Below are 21,129 nucleotides of genomic sequence, written 5' to 3'. Positions count from 1 at the left end.
TTATCTAACCTTTTGGTGATGGAGCTTTTCAAAGATAGGCAGTAGAGATCTCCTTTCACACCAGTACCGAAAATGAAAACATATTTCATTCTTGCTGTGGTTGCAGAAATTATCTTCTCAGCAAGGAATAAGAACAAAGTCTAAGGTGAGTCTTTGCTGATTTTTACAGCTATAATTTTGGACCTAGAAACCAGAAGGAGAAGGAAATAAAGAAGAAAGTAGTGCAAAACTACAGAAATACTTCCTTGAAATAGAAAATGTGTTTCTTTTCTTTGACGAACAAGGACAAAAATAAGTGTGCACTTAAGCGCTTTGTGATATGTTTTCTAAAGACAAACTCAATCCTGAGAGATGATCCCACATACACAATTTCAAACACATCCAGTTTCAACAAACCCCAAATTCAAAGCCTTTCCTGGTTTTGCTCCTTTTTTTTTTTTTTTTTTTAAGTATGTAAAAAACAAGACATTATCAACATCTTAACTGAAAACATATTTAAAAAATAATAATAAAAAGAAGGTACATCCTCTATTCTCATGGAAATTTCCATGATTTCTTGGAGAAGAACACAACACCAAGCAATTAAGTACCTGAAACATTGATTTGGATCTCATGATTTAATTAGCAAATTACACCTTTGTAGAACTTCTCACAGAGTGATAGAGGAAAAGAAAGTAGGTCTGTAATTAGACATTTTAAATTATCTCCATATCGGAATTGTTATTTAATGAACCCCTCTGATTAAGTTTGTTTCATTAAATTCCGAGATCTGAATCATACTATGAGACCTGTATAGACTTAGGAATCTCAAGGGGAAAGGAAGTTAGTCTAATATGTGTCATCTTGACCTCTAAATTATTCATCTTTTGCTAACGTGCTGGTGGGTTTTTGATTTTTTTATTTTAATAATAACAATACCATTGTATGGATGAATTCCTGCTGCCTTCTTCTTCAGTCTGGCTTTTTGAAGTAACAATTAATATATAGGAACCTAATTTGTAATGCCTTAGAGATACTGACAACCCTTAAGACCAAGCGATTTTCAGAAAAAAATAATAAATAAAAGGTGGTGGAGGGGTGAGGTTGAAGCTTCATCTACATGCCTGGTTTTCCTTTTTTTCCTTATTTTATTTTATTTATTTTATTTTATTTTATTTTATTTTATTTTATTTTATTTTATTTTATTTTATTTTATTTTATTTTATTTTATTTTATTTTATTTTATTTTATTTTATTTTATTTTATTTTATTTTATTTTATTTTATTTTATTTTATTTTATTTTTTACTGTTTGTGTCTAGTTTGATTAAAACTGTATGTTATTAAAAAAAATAGTTACATGGAAAGAGCCTTTACTGTAGTTACAGTTATAATTAAATACAAATGGGTTTTGCTTTCCACTAGCAAAGTAGCCATGAATAATCTAAATACCTTTATCTCAGTATAAATCTGATCACATTCACACTACTTTATCTTTTGCTTTAAGTATTTAGACACAGAAGTTCTGTAAAGATCAACACTAGGCAACTTATATCCCAGGAACTAAATAAAAAATACTGCCATGCAGAAAAAACAGGATCTATTGCTTAGGACATTCACAATAAACATGCATCTTGAAAAATAATTCTAAAAGTCTTGTGTTTCATTATGACACAGTTTTTCTTTTGTCATCCTGAAAAATAGTTTACAAACTGCTTTCAATTCATGTGCCTCCGTAATGCAATATACAAAATAAATAAGGGGAAAAGAAAGAATTCTTACTTATGAAGTCCTTTAGGGAGATAGTTTTTGCTTTTTCTTCCTTGAAGAGATTTAAGATTTAACATCCACATTGTTCTCTTACTGAAAAAGTCATTTATAAGAACTACTAGTATTTACACCGTTGTGTGATTAGAATTACTGGAATAACTAGGTTTTACAAGAATTGTTAGAATTTACAACATTGTGACTAGGATGTCCTTCAAAGACAGGACAGGGAACCACTACATTTACAAAATAAAATGCTTACCATATTCCACAAGTTCTTATCAAGTAGCACAGACTTGGAAAAAAAATATAAACAGTGGGATTTTTTTAATATTGTTTCTTTAATTTAAAAATATTTTTCCTACCCAAATAAAACACAAGCAAATCAAGTGACTCTCCATTCATAACAACACACTGAATGGGTCTGTTCATAAGGTGAGTTTATTGTCAGTGTCGTCACTGTCAGCTACTGCCAGAACAATATCCCAGATTTTCTGTCAAGTTTGGTCCTGTATAGATAATTAGAGTTGTGTTCTTCTAAATGCCTTTGAGTCACTCTCATGCAACATTTAATAGGGTTAGCTCTAATGGTAGACAAAGAAGTTACGGTGACAAAGAAGCCAATTCTTAAAACCCAATTACATATTCTTTACCAGAAAAAAACCTGTTTCTTGTTGGAATTATTAATTTAATTCATGTAGTATTCTATAGAAAAAATTTAATGTCCAGGATGATGAAAAGTGTATCCCACCTCCCCTTGGAAATAGGCTAGTTCTTGTCTTCATTGTATCCACAGTTTCCTAAGATATCATGTATTATATAAGCATTTGGATTTGCTATTCACCACTTGCAGCTGTTACATGTTTTTGACTCTTCATTTTGGTTTAGAAGAAAGGGGGAAAAAAAAAGAAGGGTGATTATGTCTAGTTCTAGACAGAACTAATAATAAAATCAATAGGAAAAGACTGCAGTTTGATACCTGTTCTAGACAGCTGCATCGAGCCCTCAGCACTGTGTCTGTGCTTGGAGGGAGCAGCGGCAGGGCAAGACTTGGAGGTACTGAACTGAACTGAGATGGCCCAAATCCAGCCAGCACCAGGATGCAACTGCAGCACCCCACTTTTACAGTGGCACACACACAGCTTCTGTCTCCTGCCCTTGCACATCTACCAGTGGTGTCATGTACAAGCTGCCACAACCCAAAGGTTTCTTCCCCTTAGCCGGAGAGTTAAAACCTTGGGATAATGCCTCCCAGACTGCACAGCACAAGGTTGTAATGGAAATATTTTCCCCCCATATTCTGCTATGGAGTAATTTCTGAGGCTCCACAACATCTAAAGGACCCAGCAGCACGTTAATGCTGCCGTAGGACACATTACAGTCATACAACAGCACTTTCCCCGAGTGGGTGTATTCAGCTCATTTAATGAAGGTTTTGAGTGACTGCACCCCTTTTTTGGCTACGACGTGACTCAAGGATAGAGAAGTTTAATAGCATATTAGTCATCTGCCCAGAGGTGAAGTATTTCATAATGAGCTGAAAAGCCACCAAACTGTGTATACGTGTGTGCTTTAATATTACTCTGCTTGTACTAATGAAATTTATGCAAAACACCAAATAAACTGATGAGTATACATCCGTAATATGACTGAAAGATGTTGCAGGTTGCGTTAGGGTGAGGTGTTAAATTATTTATTACATGTCAAGTTTTTTTTTTTTTTTTTCCTTTTAATTGCTTTCCTGGTATTTTGAAATTATTCCTGCCAGTCAGTATGAAGCTATTAGCATAAAGGTCAGGAAAAAATGCACATTTCTGTTTCTGCTGTACAGTTTGTCTTGCTCAGTGAAGAAAGAAAATGATAGGTTATACAAAGAATAGCCAAAAACTTCTGTAGGCAGTAAATTCTTGATTTTTTTCACAATTTAAAAAATATTATGCAAGCTAGATACAAGCAAGTGTGAAGGACACAGTGATTCAGAGGACTGGCAGTGGAATGGAGAACACATGGACAATGGGTTTTACTTGCAAGCATAAGGATGAATGGTGGCATGGCTGAGCTACCTTCTCACCTTTCAAGGATTCATGTGACTGGGTGGCTTCAGGTGCTGGGCTTGCCTGCAGGGTCACCATGACCACAGCTGACCCTGCCAAGGGAGGTCCCCCAAGCCCCTAGGCCACCATGGGGAAAGAGCTAGTGAGCACCAGAGAAAATGTTGTCACACAGCATGGCTTCATTCTTCTGCTGCTGACCTGGGAAGAAGTGGGAACGTACCTTTTACACCTAGTGGTGACTGAAGTCAGTCCAGAGGCCAGCAAACCCCCAAAGGCCATCAGATCCGCATTCCTGGCTCTTTCCTCCCTGCCTATGCCTCCTCCACAAACATTTTGTGGTGCCACTGCTCCTTGAGACCCATCCCCAGCACCCCATGGGCCTGGTGAGCCCTGCCTCCTCCTGTGGAGATGGCTGTGGGGTTCAGGGCCGAGGGACAGCTTCATGAAGTAAGAAACCATCCCCTGACCAGAATTGCTCATCCCGCATCCTGCCAGGATGGCAGCGTGCTGCCTGGCAGGTCGGGTGCTCTCCTGCAAGTTCGGCTCTGCAAAAGCTGGCACCTTCCTGGCCACCGCCAACAGCAGTCCCCGGGCTGGCTGGAGCCCAAGGCTGTCCAGCACTTCGCATGGCCCCAGCTGAAGGCATCTGAGGCACGATCAGGGAGAGGCCTCCAGGATGTCTCATGTGGCCTCCAGTTCTCTGAGAGCAGGGAGGGGAGAAAAAAAGGAGAGATAGAGATTAAAAAAAAAAAAAAAAAGTCTTCCAGTTTTGGCTAAAAGTTTCTTAAAACAGTGTGAGTGCCTCTGGCACTAGACACTAAATTGACGTCTTTAGATTTCATTTGTCTGCATTTCTATTGAATACTTTTTAATAGGATTTTAACCAGTATGTTTATTGTTGCCTGGGAACTTAGTGACTAATGAGCAGTTTAAAACCTACGGTGATTATTAAGCTTTCCTCCAGCCGTCTTTATGGTAAACTTTATTCCTGTTGGCAGCGTGCAAACAAGAAGAGGACAATACTTAGCCTGGAATAGCCTCTTGTTGGTACTAATGCACAATGCTTTGCAATGAACCGGCTGCAAATTATTTTAAAGAAACAAACTAAAAACTACAGATCCAGATGAATGCACAAGTATGTATGGCTTGCAGCTCCACATGTGCTAAGAGTATGGATGTTCTTAAATGCATTACTGGACTGAGATATGATAGCACAAATTACTTCCTCACAGACAAATTTGAGATTCTTAAATCAGCTGAAGTCATGTTTGATATCAAACATAGATGTCTTGAGCACAATACTATCATACTTCATTAAAATATGTCACCTACAAACAAAAAGTGGTCTTGCTCTTATTTATCTCCCCTGTATAGTTATTTTTCAGTTGTCGAGTGCCTATTTTGCCACAACCAGCCTTGAAAAATCCAGAATGTTTTTTTTTTTATTCAAAGCCAGCTCTCCCCATCTTTGTATACCTTTGAGTGATGTTTAATGCTAGTGATCATGTAAGTCTGAATGAAAACTTTTTGATTTTGTTCAGGTTTTGAGTTTTACATAGAAACAGTTTGCAAAAATGATAGACTCAGCCCTGGAAATTTTAGAGAACCGTCTTGCTGTCCACACTAGGCAAACTAGGCAAAGTAAATTTACACATGAAGGAGAAAATAGAATACTTTGGTAGCTGAAAATCACTTTTCTGAATGCATGCCTGGGCAGAGCTATATTATAAATTGCTTCTTCTAGAAACCAGTGGAAAGTCTGTAAGACTATAAGAAGAAATTATTTCCTTTTCATGTTTGCTTTATATTTATGGAATTCTAACCCACCTGCTGTTGTTTTAGAACAAGTATATACAGTACTTTTGGCCTAATTGTAGGGAAGTTTCCTTTTCTCATTTTTAATTATTGTTGTGTAAAAACAGTCTCAAAGATAAATTTGTGCAGCATCAAAGCACCATGCTACATATGTAGCCTGGTCCTGTTATGTATTGACTAACATCAGAGACAAATCTTATTGACTTCAAACAGGATTGATATTAGCCTGTGCCTCTCTAACTACTGTTTACTGATAGAGCACTGTTTATCAGTTACTTACTCTTACTTACATAAAACACTTTCACTTCATGGTATTGATTCTTTAACAAACCTCAAAATTGAAGCCCAGAATCTCGAGATATTTTTCTTCAGAAAGCGAAGAGTTATTTTCTTGACATTACCTAAAACAAACATATGGTTTCTCAGGCTTAGACTTTACATGTCAACATTCAGCTTTCAGTAACATCCCAATTGATTTACAATTTTGGGACTAAATTAACATAGAATGAATTTTTATTTTTCAAACAGACATACAAGCTTGTGGTTAACAATTTTTTCAGGCTTGTATTTTCTTTTGATTTGTATTGTGTTTTTGTTGCTCTATCCCAACTTAAGTCACTATCACAGTCAAAATGCTCTCTTCCTTTTTATTTATTTATTTATTTATTTTAAATTTCAATGTTTAAGGAAAAAATGTGATTACCGAGAAATAAGACAGAATCCATTGGCATAACAGTCTTCAAAAGTCACGTGAGATAACATATCATATATTATAAAAATAATTAATTAAAACGTATATATATCAATTTCAAACTTCTATAGTATTCCACTGAAAAAAAATGAAATAAGAAGGTGATATAATAGTGAACTATGTAAACATTATTATGTCTATAGGTCGTACTCCCAGGAGTTGGAATTGATGATCCTTATGGGTTCCTTCCAACTCGGGATATTCTATGATTCTATGATTTTATACTCGCAGTCAGACAAGCAAGAAAATTTGAACAAGTTGCTCAGGAAAAGCCAAGATTTTTCAGGAATTTTTGCATCTTACCCCATTAGCAATTTCTATATATAAGAGGAGAAGAAGACCTAAGCAAGCTGCATGACCCAGATCTGAGACAGTTTCAGTCATTCTGTACTGTAACTTCTTTTACAAAAATCCAATAGCCACTGGAGTTACTTTTGAAATTTCTTTTAATGTTGCTTAAAATCTGGGGTAAACTTAATGTCAGTTTTCCTAAGCATTAGTAAGTTCTCTTGTGTCATTCTTACCCAAGCAACAAGTTTTGAGTTCTGCTTGTGTAAATCTCATAAATTCAAAAGTAACAGAAATGCTACCGATTTGTTTTCATGCAGAGGAGAGCAGAAGTTGGCCTGCTGACTTTACTAGGGCTTTTCACTTCAGCTTTGATGACAGGTAGAGGGGTGGTATATTCATGCACTGCAATTGTACTTTTCTTCTCTCTCTCTTTTTTTTTTTTTTTAAATTAAATAAAATGAGTAGCTTGCTTCCCATGTACCTACTTGTTAGGTGAGAGGAAAAAAAGCTTTTAAGTGTCATGGATAAGAGCAGGATATGGAGTTCAGTCATAGTATTGTATACTGAATCACTGGAGACCTGTCAAACCAAACAATACCCAGTGACTATTCAGCAGACCTTTGTTAAACCTGTAAAGGAACACTCTTTCACTGTGGCAAAGGTTGTGAAATAATAAATGCTGTACTTCCTACCATATGGGAAATCTGGGAAAAAAAAGTCCTAACCTGCAAATGAAAAATATGCTACGTGTGTCAGGAAAGGAGAGGATGCAATTGTTTTTGCAAAGCCCTTGACCCTCCCTGTAAGAGCATTCACACTCCTCCATTACTGCATGTAAATCTGAATAATCCATACAGACAAATAAATAAAGAAATAAAGAGTAACAAAATCCAATAAAAATCCCACATAGACAAAGTTCATCCAGGACCCAGGGGCTAGAATCTGAGATGAGAAGGGGAAAGAACAGAACAACCCTCCTGAAACATATTGAATTTACAAGGACACTGGCATATATAGAAGCAGCAAAACAGGGTCATCTGTGGCACTCCAGGGAGAGCACAACCAACAAACTCACACCACAGCCTACTGCTGGGCAGATGGCATGGGCATCTTCCAGCTGTTTTGTACACAAAATGGGTGCCAAAATCTGTGATGGGTCTGGGAGCCAAGCCAGGCTTCCAGGGATGGACGGGAGTCATTGGTTGTGTACAGCACTCCTACAGAACCCACTGCTTGTGGTGGCCCTGAGGACACCGAGCCAAAGAAAATGCACGTGGGCTAGAAATGGACATTTCTCTGAGCTCAGCATACAACAGAATGATGGGAATGAGGATAAGTGAAATGAATCTTTCAAAACTTCAGACACTAAGAGATGGGAGGACTCCAAAACAGCAGGAGCAGCTCACAAAGTCTGTAAACTTGTCTCACTTCAAGGAAAAGACACACTTATTTTTCTTAGTCACCAACATTTTTTTGAGTTTTATAGGCCAATCTTCATTTTTGCTGTTATGCATATTCTTATATAAAAATATTTTTATATTTATTTGAAGGTGCATATCTCTGTGTTTGGCACATACAGACAAGCACAGATATATACAGGTTCCCAATCCTTCCTTTCCCTATCTGCACTAAAAGCCTTTTACCACAAATTTATTTTTAGTGTTTTTTCTTAAGCTGACATCTAGAAATAAAGTGTACATCCAGTACCACATATGGGTTACAAGGAAATTCTTCAGGGACCACTGGCCTGAAATTAATTCATTTTCCTCTCAGACCATCCAGATGAACAGAGACTGCAGTAGTACGATATACATTGAAAGCAAAATAACCTGCATGAAAGTGTTTGAAACAGGCTATCAGCATTGCTTCAGCATTGAATTAACATACCAGTTCCTTGTTTTTCAAATGCTCTTGTAAAAAGATCACAATGTCTTTAGGGGAATTCATGAGGCTTTTCTTGTTAGGGAGATCTTCAACCGTGTTTCTGTTACATTAATACCTGAGGCACTGCGTCCATCAAGTAAAGTCCTATAGGTAATTTTAAGAAGGCACCTCTGGAGTTCAGACTTTTGCTGTGTAAATGGTTCTGCCACAGCCTTATGGTGTCTCCCTACCATGTCTGGACTTTGCACAATGTGTATGTATATATGTGTATAAATACATATATATTCAGGTGTGCATGCACACGTTTCAGGAGGAAGAACATTCTCATCCTTGTACTTCCCTGCTCAAGAGGAATTTTGACATAGGTGCAATGGCCAGCACACTCATAAATATCTTTTTATTTCCAAAACATTGATGTGTACTGTTTTCAGCTGGTATAGAGCTAATTTTCTTCCTAGTAGCTGGTATGGTGATGTGTTTTGGATTTAGGATGAGAATAATTCTGATAACACACCAATGTTTTAGTTGCTGTAGAGCAGTGCTCCCACAGACCCAAGCTCTTTTCAGCTCATCGTGCTGCCCCACCAGCAAGGAGGCTGGGGGTGTACCAGAAACTGGGAGGGGACACAGCAAGGACAGACAGACCATGTGGACTAGAGGGATGTCCCATACAATTTGGCATCATGCTGAACCATAAAACTGGGGGGAGTTGGCTGGTGGGGTGGCTGTTACTCAGGGTGTAGCTGGGCATCAGTTGGTGGATGGTGAGAAATTTCATTGTGCATCATTTGTTTGTTGTATTTTTTTTTTGTGGTTGCTGTTTATTCATTTATTGATTTTCTGTCTTTTTTTTCCCCTTTTCTTTCTTAGTAAACTGTCCTCTTCTCAACCCACAACTTGTTGCACTTTTCATTTTTCTCCCCCACCCCAGCTGCAGGGGGGAGTGAGTGAACAGCTGCGTGTTGTCTAGCTGCCTGCTGGTTAAACCAAAACATGACATATCTTATGATAGCTTACATGAGTCTTAGATGTTCTCCTGTTTTTACGATGGCTGTCCACCATAGCCATCAAGCAGATTATAAGCATGAAATGAAAATCTTGGGAACAGCTGTGACACTGCACATGTGCAAGCCATAGTTTTCAGCACTAAGTACCTTTGCCAGTTCATATCCTCCTAAGTTCCCTGTGAATGTACACAAGATATGCCACAGTGCCTTGTTTCAATAGGAACATTTAAGACTGATGCCTGTTATTATGAGGCAACAGGAGTTTTTCCTTTGGCAGTGTAACATGTCTCAAATTTATCTCTGGCTTTAAAAAGGTATATGAAAACTGCAGTTATTTTCCCACCACACTGAGCAATTATTACTGTCAAATAGATTGTTTCAAGTCATACCTAAAAGTAAAAATTCTAGTGCTCTTCAACTGATGTGTCACCTGCCAGTATTTAGGGGAAAGCTTTAATCTTCTACAAAGTAGCTCATCATAAAACAAAACCAAACAAAACCCAAATAAACATTCTGTATTAATTTCAAAATTAAGCTATGGATAGAACAACTGTGCACCTTTTGTCTGCTCTGACATATTTTATGAGCAGAGTGAATGCAAATACTGACACTGCAGCTATACACAACATTTGCACATTGCTAGTATTAATGTATATTTTATTATGTTTTCTCTGAGCTATGGGTAGAGCATCAGAATGGTAAGAGTGGAAGAGAAGGAGGAGTGGAGGCAACAGGAATCAGCAGTTAATTTATATCAAGCCTAAACATTTAAGCTGAGGTATTACTGTGATAACTGACTTATGTCTACTCCATAGTCCTTCTTGCTGTTAGCACTTGAATTCTCTTGACTCTTTTGGAATTATCAGGTTCTGCAGACTAAAATTCCCGACCCAAACAACACATCCCTCTCAGGAAAAAAAAGCTCTTTTCACCACCATTCCCAGAGCCTGGGCAGCCTCGGTGTTAAACGGGGTCACTGTAACAGCAGTGAGAATACAGCCTCTCTCTCTCTCTCTTTGCTCAGTTTGCTCCACTCCCCAGGGCAGCGAGGCCCTCAGCAGATGGACCTAACCAATTCATATTACAGAAGAGATTTCGTACAGTAAATGCAGCCTTGGGAGTGAGTAAGGAAAGGTGTATGTTACAAACTTTGCAAAAGAGCAGTCATACAAAACTCAGGCTGCTGAAAGGATGCTGTGTTGTGAAGGAAGGGTATAGTAGACAACTTTTTGCAAAAATTTTATCTTCTGTCCTGTAGTATATAGTAACTAACACTTCCAAGTAAATGCATCTAAATGCTGCGTTTTATTAACATGCAATACTTCCCCCCCTCCCTTTTTATTTTTTATTTTTATTTTAATTATTTTTTTTAAGGGAGATTGTGTTCTTTGAGGTGGAAATTACAGTTATGATAAAATACCAGAAAGTCCAGCAGTATAACTGAATAAAATTATAGAAGGATTGCAGTGGATGACAATCTGAAAACAAGCCAGCAGGCCAAAGCTTTTGACTACAAAATGAACGAACAAGCAAACAAACACACAGGCTGAACAAATCCAAACACGAAAAAGTCCCCTCCAAATTGCCGCTCAGTGGTGAAACTAACAAAACATGAAATTGAATTCATTCTTTTCCAAACCAGCAGCTGCAGCTACCCCCTTTTGAGTCTCCTTTTCCCCCCTAAAAACTTGAAATGCCCTCCCTGCTTTTCAGTCCCTCTCCCTTATGCTCCCTCTCCCGTGCCTATCCACTGAGTGCCACAAAACTGTGGATTTCCACATATTCCTCTGTCAAATTTGATTGGAATAGGCTAGTATACTGAGCATTTGTCAGGGAAACTGGCAGATCTAGAAGGAGTCAGGGCATAGCATAAGGTCCTGAAAAAGAACCAGTAAAAGGAGCTTGTCCAGGGATGTTTTTCAGAGGAGTAGTACATATTAGACATGGGAGCTAATTATTCTAACATATTTGTTTCAGACTAAGTACTGACTCCTTTCTTAGATCCCAGTTTTTAAGAGAGATTAATTGCAAAGCACTCAGAAAACAGAGAGAATGATAACAATCCAGGGAAACACAATGTCTAGAGCAAAAAGTGAGATGACTGTGTATATTTAATTTGGAAACAAGCAGACAGAGGTGGGAGGCTACGTTAAATATTTTTGATGAATCGATCAATTGCTCTCCATGCCCAGAAAAGAAGAAACTGACTTAATTAAAAACAAAAAATTGGGATGAAACATCAGGAAAAACATTGTGCTGGTGGCTGTAAAACAACCAGAGAGGCTTTCCCCGGCAGTGCAAAAACACCTCACAGGGAGGTTTAACAGTTACTTGGAGAAGCACAGTCTCTTGTATGGACTTCCTGCTTTATATTTCTGCCACTTTATCTTAAACCCTCTTCCCTGGGGAGATGCTGGGGCACACTGAAGATCACTGCAGTCACAACAACATGACTAGGACTCCAAGTGAGTATTTTGCTAAACCTCTAAACTGTAAATCCATGCTCCAGCGATAAACATGAGAAAAGTCCAGTCAAGAAAATGTGAATCTTTCCAATGGCTTCAGATAATTTAGGCTTGGGACCTGAATACATACAAATTGTATAACTATGTATTTTAGCATTTAAAGGGGAGAAGAATTCATGCTCTTCCTTTTACTAAACTAACAAAATGAAATCAATTCAGTCTAAGCAGAAAGGAAATATTTCTAATGTTTTTCCCTTTGGTGGCTTCCAGTATAAGGATTAAAGCAATGAAAATTAACTTGTGAGTCCAAGGTCATCTAATCCTTTCCCACCAAAGACTAATAATAAACTTTTTTTTTTTTTGTGGTTATTTTCCTCTTCAAGCTCTCCCAAAATACTTTTTTATTACTTCTTTAAACCTAGTTAATGACTATAGAAATACTCCATTTATGGAGAAATATTTTTATCCAGCCCTTTCCTACTTGGTAATCTTACCTCAAACAGTTTTGTGAGCTTAGTTTAGATTTTTTTTTTCCTTGCTAGGACACAGTAAAGTTTCAGTTCTGCAAATTTGCATGCCTTTGGACAATGGTCAGTCACCTAAGGGCTTACTAATTTCAGTGGGACTTTTGCATGACTAAAAATTCCAAGAGAATCATGTTTGAAAGAGAATCATTTTCAAAGACCGGGACCTAGAACCGCATTCTGAATATAGGAAGTCAAAGGAAGATTCTTGCTTGCTTGTTGTACCACAAAAGGGATTTTACTACAAAGCATTTACTAAGATTCTTAAAATGGGGAATTTGAACTACAACTGACATTATTTTAAAAATTGGATTGTGCTAACAGTCACATATAATGAGTTTATAAAAACTGTATTTCATTCATGCTAATTCATTCTTTCATTCATATTAATACATAAACATGTGCCTGAAATTTGTTTCCTTTAGGTTTTGGTAAATAGAAAATGCCAAAATAACACTCCCTTTTACATACACTTTGTGTCCAACAACACATCATTTCCTTGTCCTCACTGTGTTACATCTATTGATAAATACCTTACAACTGCAGTCCTGTCAACCAAGCTACCAAATGAGCAATCATTCCAAAATTTGACACAGAAGGAACTGAAGTTGCTGGATATATGGGAGGAAGACTAATACATTTGCTCAATCAGCAAAGGAATAGATAGGCAATCTCACATCTTTGCATTCAGCAGAATTTTTATTTAACTTGACAAGATGGATCAAAGGATTGACCAGCTTTATTAATATCCCAATTGTCTAGTGAAGTCTGCCCACATTATTCTGTTAATATTCTGTTTAATCTTCAGGGAGGGAATCTCTCTAAATCCAGTGCTTTGGAAATCTCAGTTAATGGTACATCAGTCAAAGTGTTTGGCAGCTTTCAAAGTCTGATTGGTCATGTGAAGTAGCTACCCCACTAGGAGGATTTCAGGTCTCAGAGACTCAAAGCCCGTAGCACATGTGTGTCTTTACACGTGTGAGTAGTCCAATGGGAGCAAATACAATAACTTTCATGCAAAATGTGTGGCGGGATCTGAGACCAAGGATTACACATATAAGAAAGAGAAGAGAGGAAATTCCACAACAATGACTGGAGCACAGACAGAAGGATAAAGGTGCCAAGGCAGCTGCCGCTTCCTGAACCACAGCCCTGAGCTGCACCATTAATAATTAGCACACTCAGTCTCAAGTCCATTACATGCTGGATCAAGGGCTGGAGAAAGCCACCTCCAGGAAGACAGTGATGAATTTGCACCATCACAGAAAACCCTGTCTACCATTGCACTCCCAAAAATAATGCAATGCTTGGATGCTCAAAAGATTTAAAAATCAGCCAATGTCTTTCTCTGCTAAAAATTCCGGTGCCAGAAGCTTTATGATTGACTCAAAGCAAAAAGCATTCCAAGTGAATCATACATTCAGGCAAGCCCAGACAGGATACTGTTAAGTATCAATTGGCCATCAAAATGGTTATCTCTCTTTAGGAACTTCAGTGTCAACAAAACCCCTGGCAAACACAGACCAATCTCACATGCCGGGCCCAGACCTGCACTCTTTCCCGTGGTAAAATTCCCACAGGTAGCAGTGGAAATTTTACCCTGAGGTCTGAGCTGCTCTGTCTTTTGAGTGAAGGTCAGAGCTTAGTCTTCTGAAGAGAACAAATAGCTAAACATGTCTCCATATTGCTCTGCCTTGCATCCAAGCTAGAGAGCCTCCTGATGGAGTATCTGTGGAAGAGGGGGCAAAGGAATAGGAAAAATGTGGTCCCTTCTCCACCAAAAGCAGTTTATGCATAAACTTTTCAACCTTCCTGCCTAACCACACCACTAGATACGTGACTAGTCACTCAACAGAAAATATCTCCATGTATGTTTTAACATATTATGGCCATTATGTGCTCAAAATTTATCTTCTGCCATGCTAAGCAGGAAATTAACAAAAATGCATCAGGAAAAACTCATCGCTCAGCTCCTGGAGCTGGAGGTGATAGTTCTGCTGCCAGCATGATGGGGATGAGCTGTCTGATCTACAATAAACCAGGACTGGCAGAAAGCTTGGGCCAATGCTTGTAGGGCCAGGCATCAGCAATTCACACTCATGGTAATGTATCCGATGCCAACCCCTCTACAGTCATTAGCTAAAGCTCTATGCACTTCTCCAGCCAGTCAGGCTCTTCCACTTACCTCAGCCAGAGGCTCCCCTAAAATGGGAGTGAGCTGGTAGTGAAGTGGTTTCAGGAGGGAGCACTGGTAGAAAAACAACTGATAACTGTGGTGTGGAAAACAACTCAATTTACCTGAAGCAGGACTGAACAGGATGAATTGAATCTGTTTGTATGTTTTCCCACAGCTCCCACCTCTGTATTTCTAATATCAGATCCAATCCAGAAAGCTGGGTAGCCCCAACCTGCAGGATAGTTATGCTACTTTAATATATGCTTCTTATACTACTATAATATATAACTTAGCCAAAACTGAGATATTTCTCTTTCAGCTGTGTGTAACTGCCCACCTGGAGGCATTTGTCCTCACCAAAAACAGGTGCATATGGTAAGAAAATGCTTGCATGTTTTCTATAAATTGTGTCTTATGATTTATAAGACTTACCCATAAAAACTTCAGAGGTTTTCAGGCAGAATATAAAAGCAAATTTTTGCTTAAAAGTAATCATTAAAAGCCTTGCAACTTTTCTTCCCAAAGAGGAGGCATTTCTCTGTTATTTCATTGGCCCACTTATTCTTCATTTATTGTCAAATGAGAACACTGTTCTGTACTCCTCCTAAAAATTACCACACAGTTGTTTTGGTGCCAAAAACCTCCCATTTTCCACCTCACAGACAGCTGCAGCAGATAGATGTAATAACAATAAAATGCTATCTTACTTCTATGAAATTAAGTGCAAAATAGGATTGTTTTCTGTGGATCATTTTGGGACATTCATAGCAGAAGCTGCTGTCCCAAACCAGCAGAAGAACTCTGACTGCTAATGAAAACAGTTTGATGAAATCAGTGCATAACCTCAGTTTTGACATTTGTGACCAATTAATTTCAGTCTTAAAAGAGAAATAAAAAGCTTGTTAGAAAAAATTAATTAAAAGAAAAAGAAAAGTCAATAAGTAGAACAAATGGTCTCCCATAGCATGGAAGTAGAGTTCTAGGATGAAATAGCCATTGCACAACAAACACAAACAAAGCTAAGCCCAGCCACAGTGGATCATCAGACTAAAAGAAGATCTCTGTTGCTGTGATCAAATAATGCTGACGTTTCATCTTTGGCTTCAGAGATTAGCTAATGTGCTGGTTTTGTAGAGTTGCATTGGTTTGGAAGACAACTGATAGTATGAATCACTTTCAGTTTTCTAGATATTTATTTAACAAAACTATGTATATATACTAAGTTGTTTTTCCTGGCATCTGAAAGAAATGATCAATAATGGTAAATTTCAGTCAGCAATGTGCTGAGAGAGCTTGGTGTTTGAGAGGAGCATCCTCACATGTGCGTCTTTTGCTGTCATGTTTGACAAACAACTCCCTCATACTGTGTTTTCACAACTGGTACCAGTTAAATCTCCAAATCTACCTAACATAGCCCCGCTCCAGCTCTCCAGCTGCCACAACTCATGACATTTAATTGCTCCTTCCAATTATCCTGCCAAACATAGCTATTGGCCCCAACCAAGTCTCCAGCTGTGTCTGGTTCACCCTTTGGATGGCTGGCAGGCATCATGATCTCCAGAGTAACAACTCCATCCCTACAACTGCCTTTTCTTCCACCAAACCTGGCAAAACATCACTAGGTCTAACACTAGAAGTATAGACATTCAAAACAGGTTCAGGCAGCTACATTTTATAGACAGAGATGAAAAGAAAAACAATCAGAGGTATGATATAATTACAGGGTAATAAAACTATAAACATCGTTAATACGTTAATTTAATATTTGGCTTTCTCATCCGGGTGCACCAGTCCACAGATTTCCAATAGTTTCCATTTTAGGATGAGTAAAAGCAATGTTTTTTGATTGATGCTCGTTGGTAAATACTTATTTTTTCATCCTTGACACAGAATAAAAGGTGTTAGAAATATTGCTAGAGGAGGCTTATCTCCCCAGAGAGTAAGTGAAAAGTATCAGAGAAAAACATCCACTGTATTATAAAGATTTTATTTCTCTGGGTGCAAAAGAAGGGAAAAACAAAAAAGAAACAAAACCCTCTACTGGAGGAAAAATGTTATTATAAAAGTAGGGAGGGCAAAATGTTACTGCCACCATAGGAAATGCTCTCAACATCCAACTTTCTGACTCCCTCCTGAGCATCAGTGTGGAAATCCTGAGCCCCTTGGACAACATCTGCTTTGGACCAGGCCCACATGAGATAAAACCTCCCTGTGTTGGCAGATTCACAGCTAGCAGAGAGAAGGTCGTTTGAGCCTTCATTCCCAGCAAGGCACAAAACGTGGTCGTGGCGCAGCTGGCAGGCAGTGACTCATTTTCCTCCCTCCTGACAAGACGATGGTGGCAGGAAGGGACAGCATGTTGCAGAAGACCTGTAGCTCGTGGTAGGAAGGGTTGTGTGGTGGGGGAGAAAGGTGAAGCTAGAGAAGTGGGTGGGATGCAGGGTTTGTGACAGGGAACGACTGAGGATGAGGAAGAGGGAGATTGCAGGAGACAAGGCTGGGTGCAAAATTTGGAGCGGCATCAGGAGATTGTTCACCAAATTCAGAGCTGGATCAAACCTTACTGCCAATGCAAACATTGCAGAGGTTTGCTGGCTGCTGTGTTGAACAAAGTGAACAAACACGAATACTCTGAGAATACCAGTCATTTTTATATCCAGAATGTGCCTGTGAAACTCCTTTTGATTTGCTTAATTTAGGCTCCAATTTTAGGCCAATTTAGGCTCTCCCAAGAATAAGACTCCTTGGGAACTGGACACTCTGTTGTTCTTCATTTTTTTATTTGTTTCTGTTTTTGTTTTTGTATTTGAAAAAGGACAAGAAAAAATATTTTGTGTGAAAGAAGAAGAACCAGTAGTGATAAAATGGCTGATTTTGAGTGTCAAAGAGAGAATTTATATGTCTCTTTCTTGTTACAACAAATGCAAAGCTGCCACAAAACACTCCACCCCTTATTTAGAGTGAGAGTTTCTGAATAAGAAAATCACCAGACCAAAAGCTATTTATGCCGCCTACAGAACACTGAGATGTTCCAAGTGTGCTTCATATCACTTATCAACAACAACATGCCTGCAGTTAACTCATGGTTCTGCTGATGTCTGAAAAGTCTGTTGTAGATTTTAGGGAAGAAAACAAAACAAAACAAAAAATATGAATAAACCCAAACTAAAATAAAACAAAAAAGCCAAATACCCTCCTCTGCAAAATGATGTTAAAAACGATTTACATACATTCATAGTAATATAGAGGATTCTACATATGATGATTACAAATAATTCTGAATTCCTGCTGGCATGGTAGAAACCTCTGAATGACATAAAGTAAGATTAAAAACTCAGTTAAAATGCAAATATGTTCTAGTACCACCCTGTTAGAGCTTCTGTTTCATTTCATCCAGGTGGGATGGAACAAATATTCCCTGCTGTGGGTCTGGTTTTGTCCTCCAGTCTGAAAGTTGCTTTTCTGTATTGATTTCTGGTGTTGTACAAGTTGAGAAAAAAGCACTGTATTTTTCTTATGATCAAATGCCCCTTTGCAGATTATCACTTTAAAAACTAATTTTTTAAGAAATAGTCTGACTACAGAACACATCTCAAATCTTTTCAATGCAAGCAGCGATCTTCTCACAAGTCATTTTACCCCACATCTGCTTTGAAGAGGATGCAGTGCTTGCTTCCTTTGCTAACAACATTGCAAGTAACAACATTGCAACATAGGAAGTTAACATTGCTTACTTGTTAATAACAGTATATTGCCAGCTTTGGGCAATATTTGGAAAAAAAATGAACTGGAAAAAATGAAAGAGATGAAAAATTGCAATTCCTTAGGTAATAACAATAAAATTCTGTGTTTTCAGCTATGTACATCTCTGTGTTACTATGAACAGAACAACAGTGCCTTATGTTAAAACAAATTGTCTTCAAAAAATTGTTACAGCTACTGTAAAGATCACAATACTTTCATATCATCCCATGTTAGAAGAAGAAGAAGAAGAAAAATTATACTAATTTCAAAACATTCTACAGAGAATTGAAATCGACAACACATTTTTAATAGAACCTCTCTGTATATATATGTATATTCTTAGATATATAAATTTATATATATATAAAATGAATCACAGCCTTACCTACAGTGAAAATCGTGAAGTCATATAAGAATGAAGTGAGATGAAGCCCTTACTCATAATGAGAATCAGATCATAAAAGGAAAGAAGGTGAAATCTGGAAGCTAGTTCCTACTCGAAAAACCACGACCATGAGGAAGGCTGTAAGTTTCTCTATGAATCAGCCAAACATCTGATCTCTGAGGATAATTAACTGCCTGAAAATAAATGCATCTGGAATCTTTTTGTTGAATAAGAGGTAGGGAAAAAAATAGAAGCAACATAAATAAAGAAGCTCAGGAGCTTTTGTAGCTTTTGTTAGATGGCTGATATAAATGATTTCAAAATTCTTCAGTAAAAATTAGTGGCTACTGGACAGAAAACAAAGAAAATAAAAATTTTAGCAGCAGCTAGTAATATTTTGATCTATACAACGAAATTAACAATAAATTCCAGAACTACTGAAATAATAGTAAAATATTTTTTTTTTTTAATGAAGTAAAAAGTAGAAAGTGGTGCAAATTAAATTGTTTATAGACTTTCTTATCACAGACATAACGACCAGCTGGAGTGCAGGCTTCCTGCAATACACAGATAGCATGGATGTTTTTTCACAAACTGACAAACAACAGGAAATACAAATCAAAGCTGAGACACCATTTCTAACTTGTACAAATACAGCAAAAGTAAAAGCTTAGTCCAATTTCCCTAGGCAAATTTGGTGTTCTTGCTCTCCATGTGCTCTGCAAATACTGTTTAAATGATGATGACAGTGACAGTTAAATGCAAAAGCTGTAGGAAATACAGTCTGAATGAGACCTTCAATTTGCTCCCACTGTAATATTTTTTTATGTATCATAGTTCTATCTTCTTTAAAGTATATAAAATTTGTTTTAATGAACTAAAAAAAAAAGAGAATACTTAGAAACACTTATATATTTTAACATATCTCTATACACATTGCAGGCAGAGGTTAGAAATACAGAAAGAAATAGCCCTTATATTGCAAGTTATTTAATTACTTCAAACTAAATGCAAGTGTCAGAGCTGCACCATTGCAATGATGTACTTTCCTGTAAAACCAAAAGCCTGAAGAACTGGGCTGTTTTGTTTGCCTACTTCAGTCTACAATGTGCATATTCAAATGCTTTTCTCATAGTGGAAGATTTTTGCACCCTTTAGAAAAATCAGAATCCTGACTGTGAAGTAGCTCTTCTTCTACTTTGGAACATTCAATGCTGTCTTAAGATACCGAAAACATCTGATAGCTACAATTGCCATGTTATAATTTTTATTTTAATTAGTATGTTCCTTAAAAAAAAAAAAAAAAAGAAAAAGAAAAAGAAAGGAGTACAAAGCAAAACAAAACATGATTAAAAGGTTACAAGGTACTGCATTGTAAATAGAAATTTATACAGTTCTATAAAAAGAAAATTAAAATCAGTTCTGACCTGCTGAGAATATGAATGTTGTGTTCTGAGGTTTGCTCCTGCTGTGAATAGATTTTAAGGGAAAGGCAGTGCCAAACACCGAGCAGTTACATGTCTTTATAATGGAAACATATGACGGCATACAGAAAACACACAGAATCAGAGCTTAAACTACATTGTCACATTTTCCAAACAACATTAAAACAGACAAATCTAACAAGAAAGAATGCAAGAATTTTAGTGCTGCAGTGCTACTCAGAGAATAAGAGTACACTTAAAGAAAATCAGGCTCTTCCAATAGGATACCATGAACATGTCCAAGTGGTAACAAAACACTGGTTCCTCATCTCCTCCAGCTTTGCATCTCCTCTCAATCCTCAAAACTAACACTAGTTTCAGCCCCAGTGAGTGCATGGATAGACTTGAAGCCCCACTCATGTGCACAAAGACATTCTTTGGGCTGAAACTGAACTTTTTCCCATCCACAGGACATATGTAGAAGTACCATGTTTTGGTACTGCACCCCTGAGGACAGGGAGGCTCTTGCAAGTACCCTGAGTGCTGAGTAGTTACGGCATGCGACGATGAGTCTCTACAATGCAGGGTGCCTGCACCACTGTGGGGACAGATGTCCACTGGGACTGGGTGGGTTAAGCTTCACGGCATAACACCTCCACAGCAGAATGAAAGAAGGACAAGGTGGCACAGAGCTCTTCAGTGTGAAAAGTGTTTTCAGCAGAAACAGGATGAAAGCTGGGCTGTAGTGAACCAAAAACGTGTTGAAATTCAACCCAAGAAAGCAAAATTTAAAGGAAACTGTATTTGCAGCCAGGCTAAAATCAATTTCTTTGGCACATGTCCCTTATGTAGCATATCCAGAGA

The 21,129-nt window shown here is 37.8% G+C and overlaps 2 long non-coding RNA genes across 5 annotated transcripts in view; both read right to left on the bottom strand.

Annotated features, from left to right (window-relative positions):
- Positions 1–19,320, bottom strand: part of LOC308185600 — a 46,359-nt gene extending 27,039 nt beyond the window's left edge. For all 4 annotated transcript variants that reach the window (XR_013943498.1, XR_013943499.1, XR_013943500.1 and 1 more), the window contains exon 1: positions 18,842–19,320. This is a non-coding gene — a long non-coding RNA (uncharacterized lncRNA). The remainder of the gene's footprint in view (positions 1–18,841) is intronic.
- LOC308185601 lies at positions 190–16,578 on the bottom strand. The gene is made up of 3 exons (XR_013943502.1): positions 14,835–16,578; positions 5,905–6,015; positions 190–4,499 (listed from the first exon to the last, which is right to left on the bottom strand). It is a non-coding gene; the product is annotated as an uncharacterized lncRNA (long non-coding RNA).
- Positions 19,321–21,129: the final 1,809 nt, after the last annotated feature.

This window comes from Anser brachyrhynchus (assembly GCF_964034855.1).
Source record: "Anser brachyrhynchus genome assembly, chromosome: Z".
Classification (NCBI taxonomy): domain Eukaryota; kingdom Metazoa; phylum Chordata; class Aves; order Anseriformes; family Anatidae; genus Anser; species Anser brachyrhynchus.
Note: the sequence above shows the minus strand (reverse complement) of the source record. Positions and strands in the feature narration are given on the sequence as shown.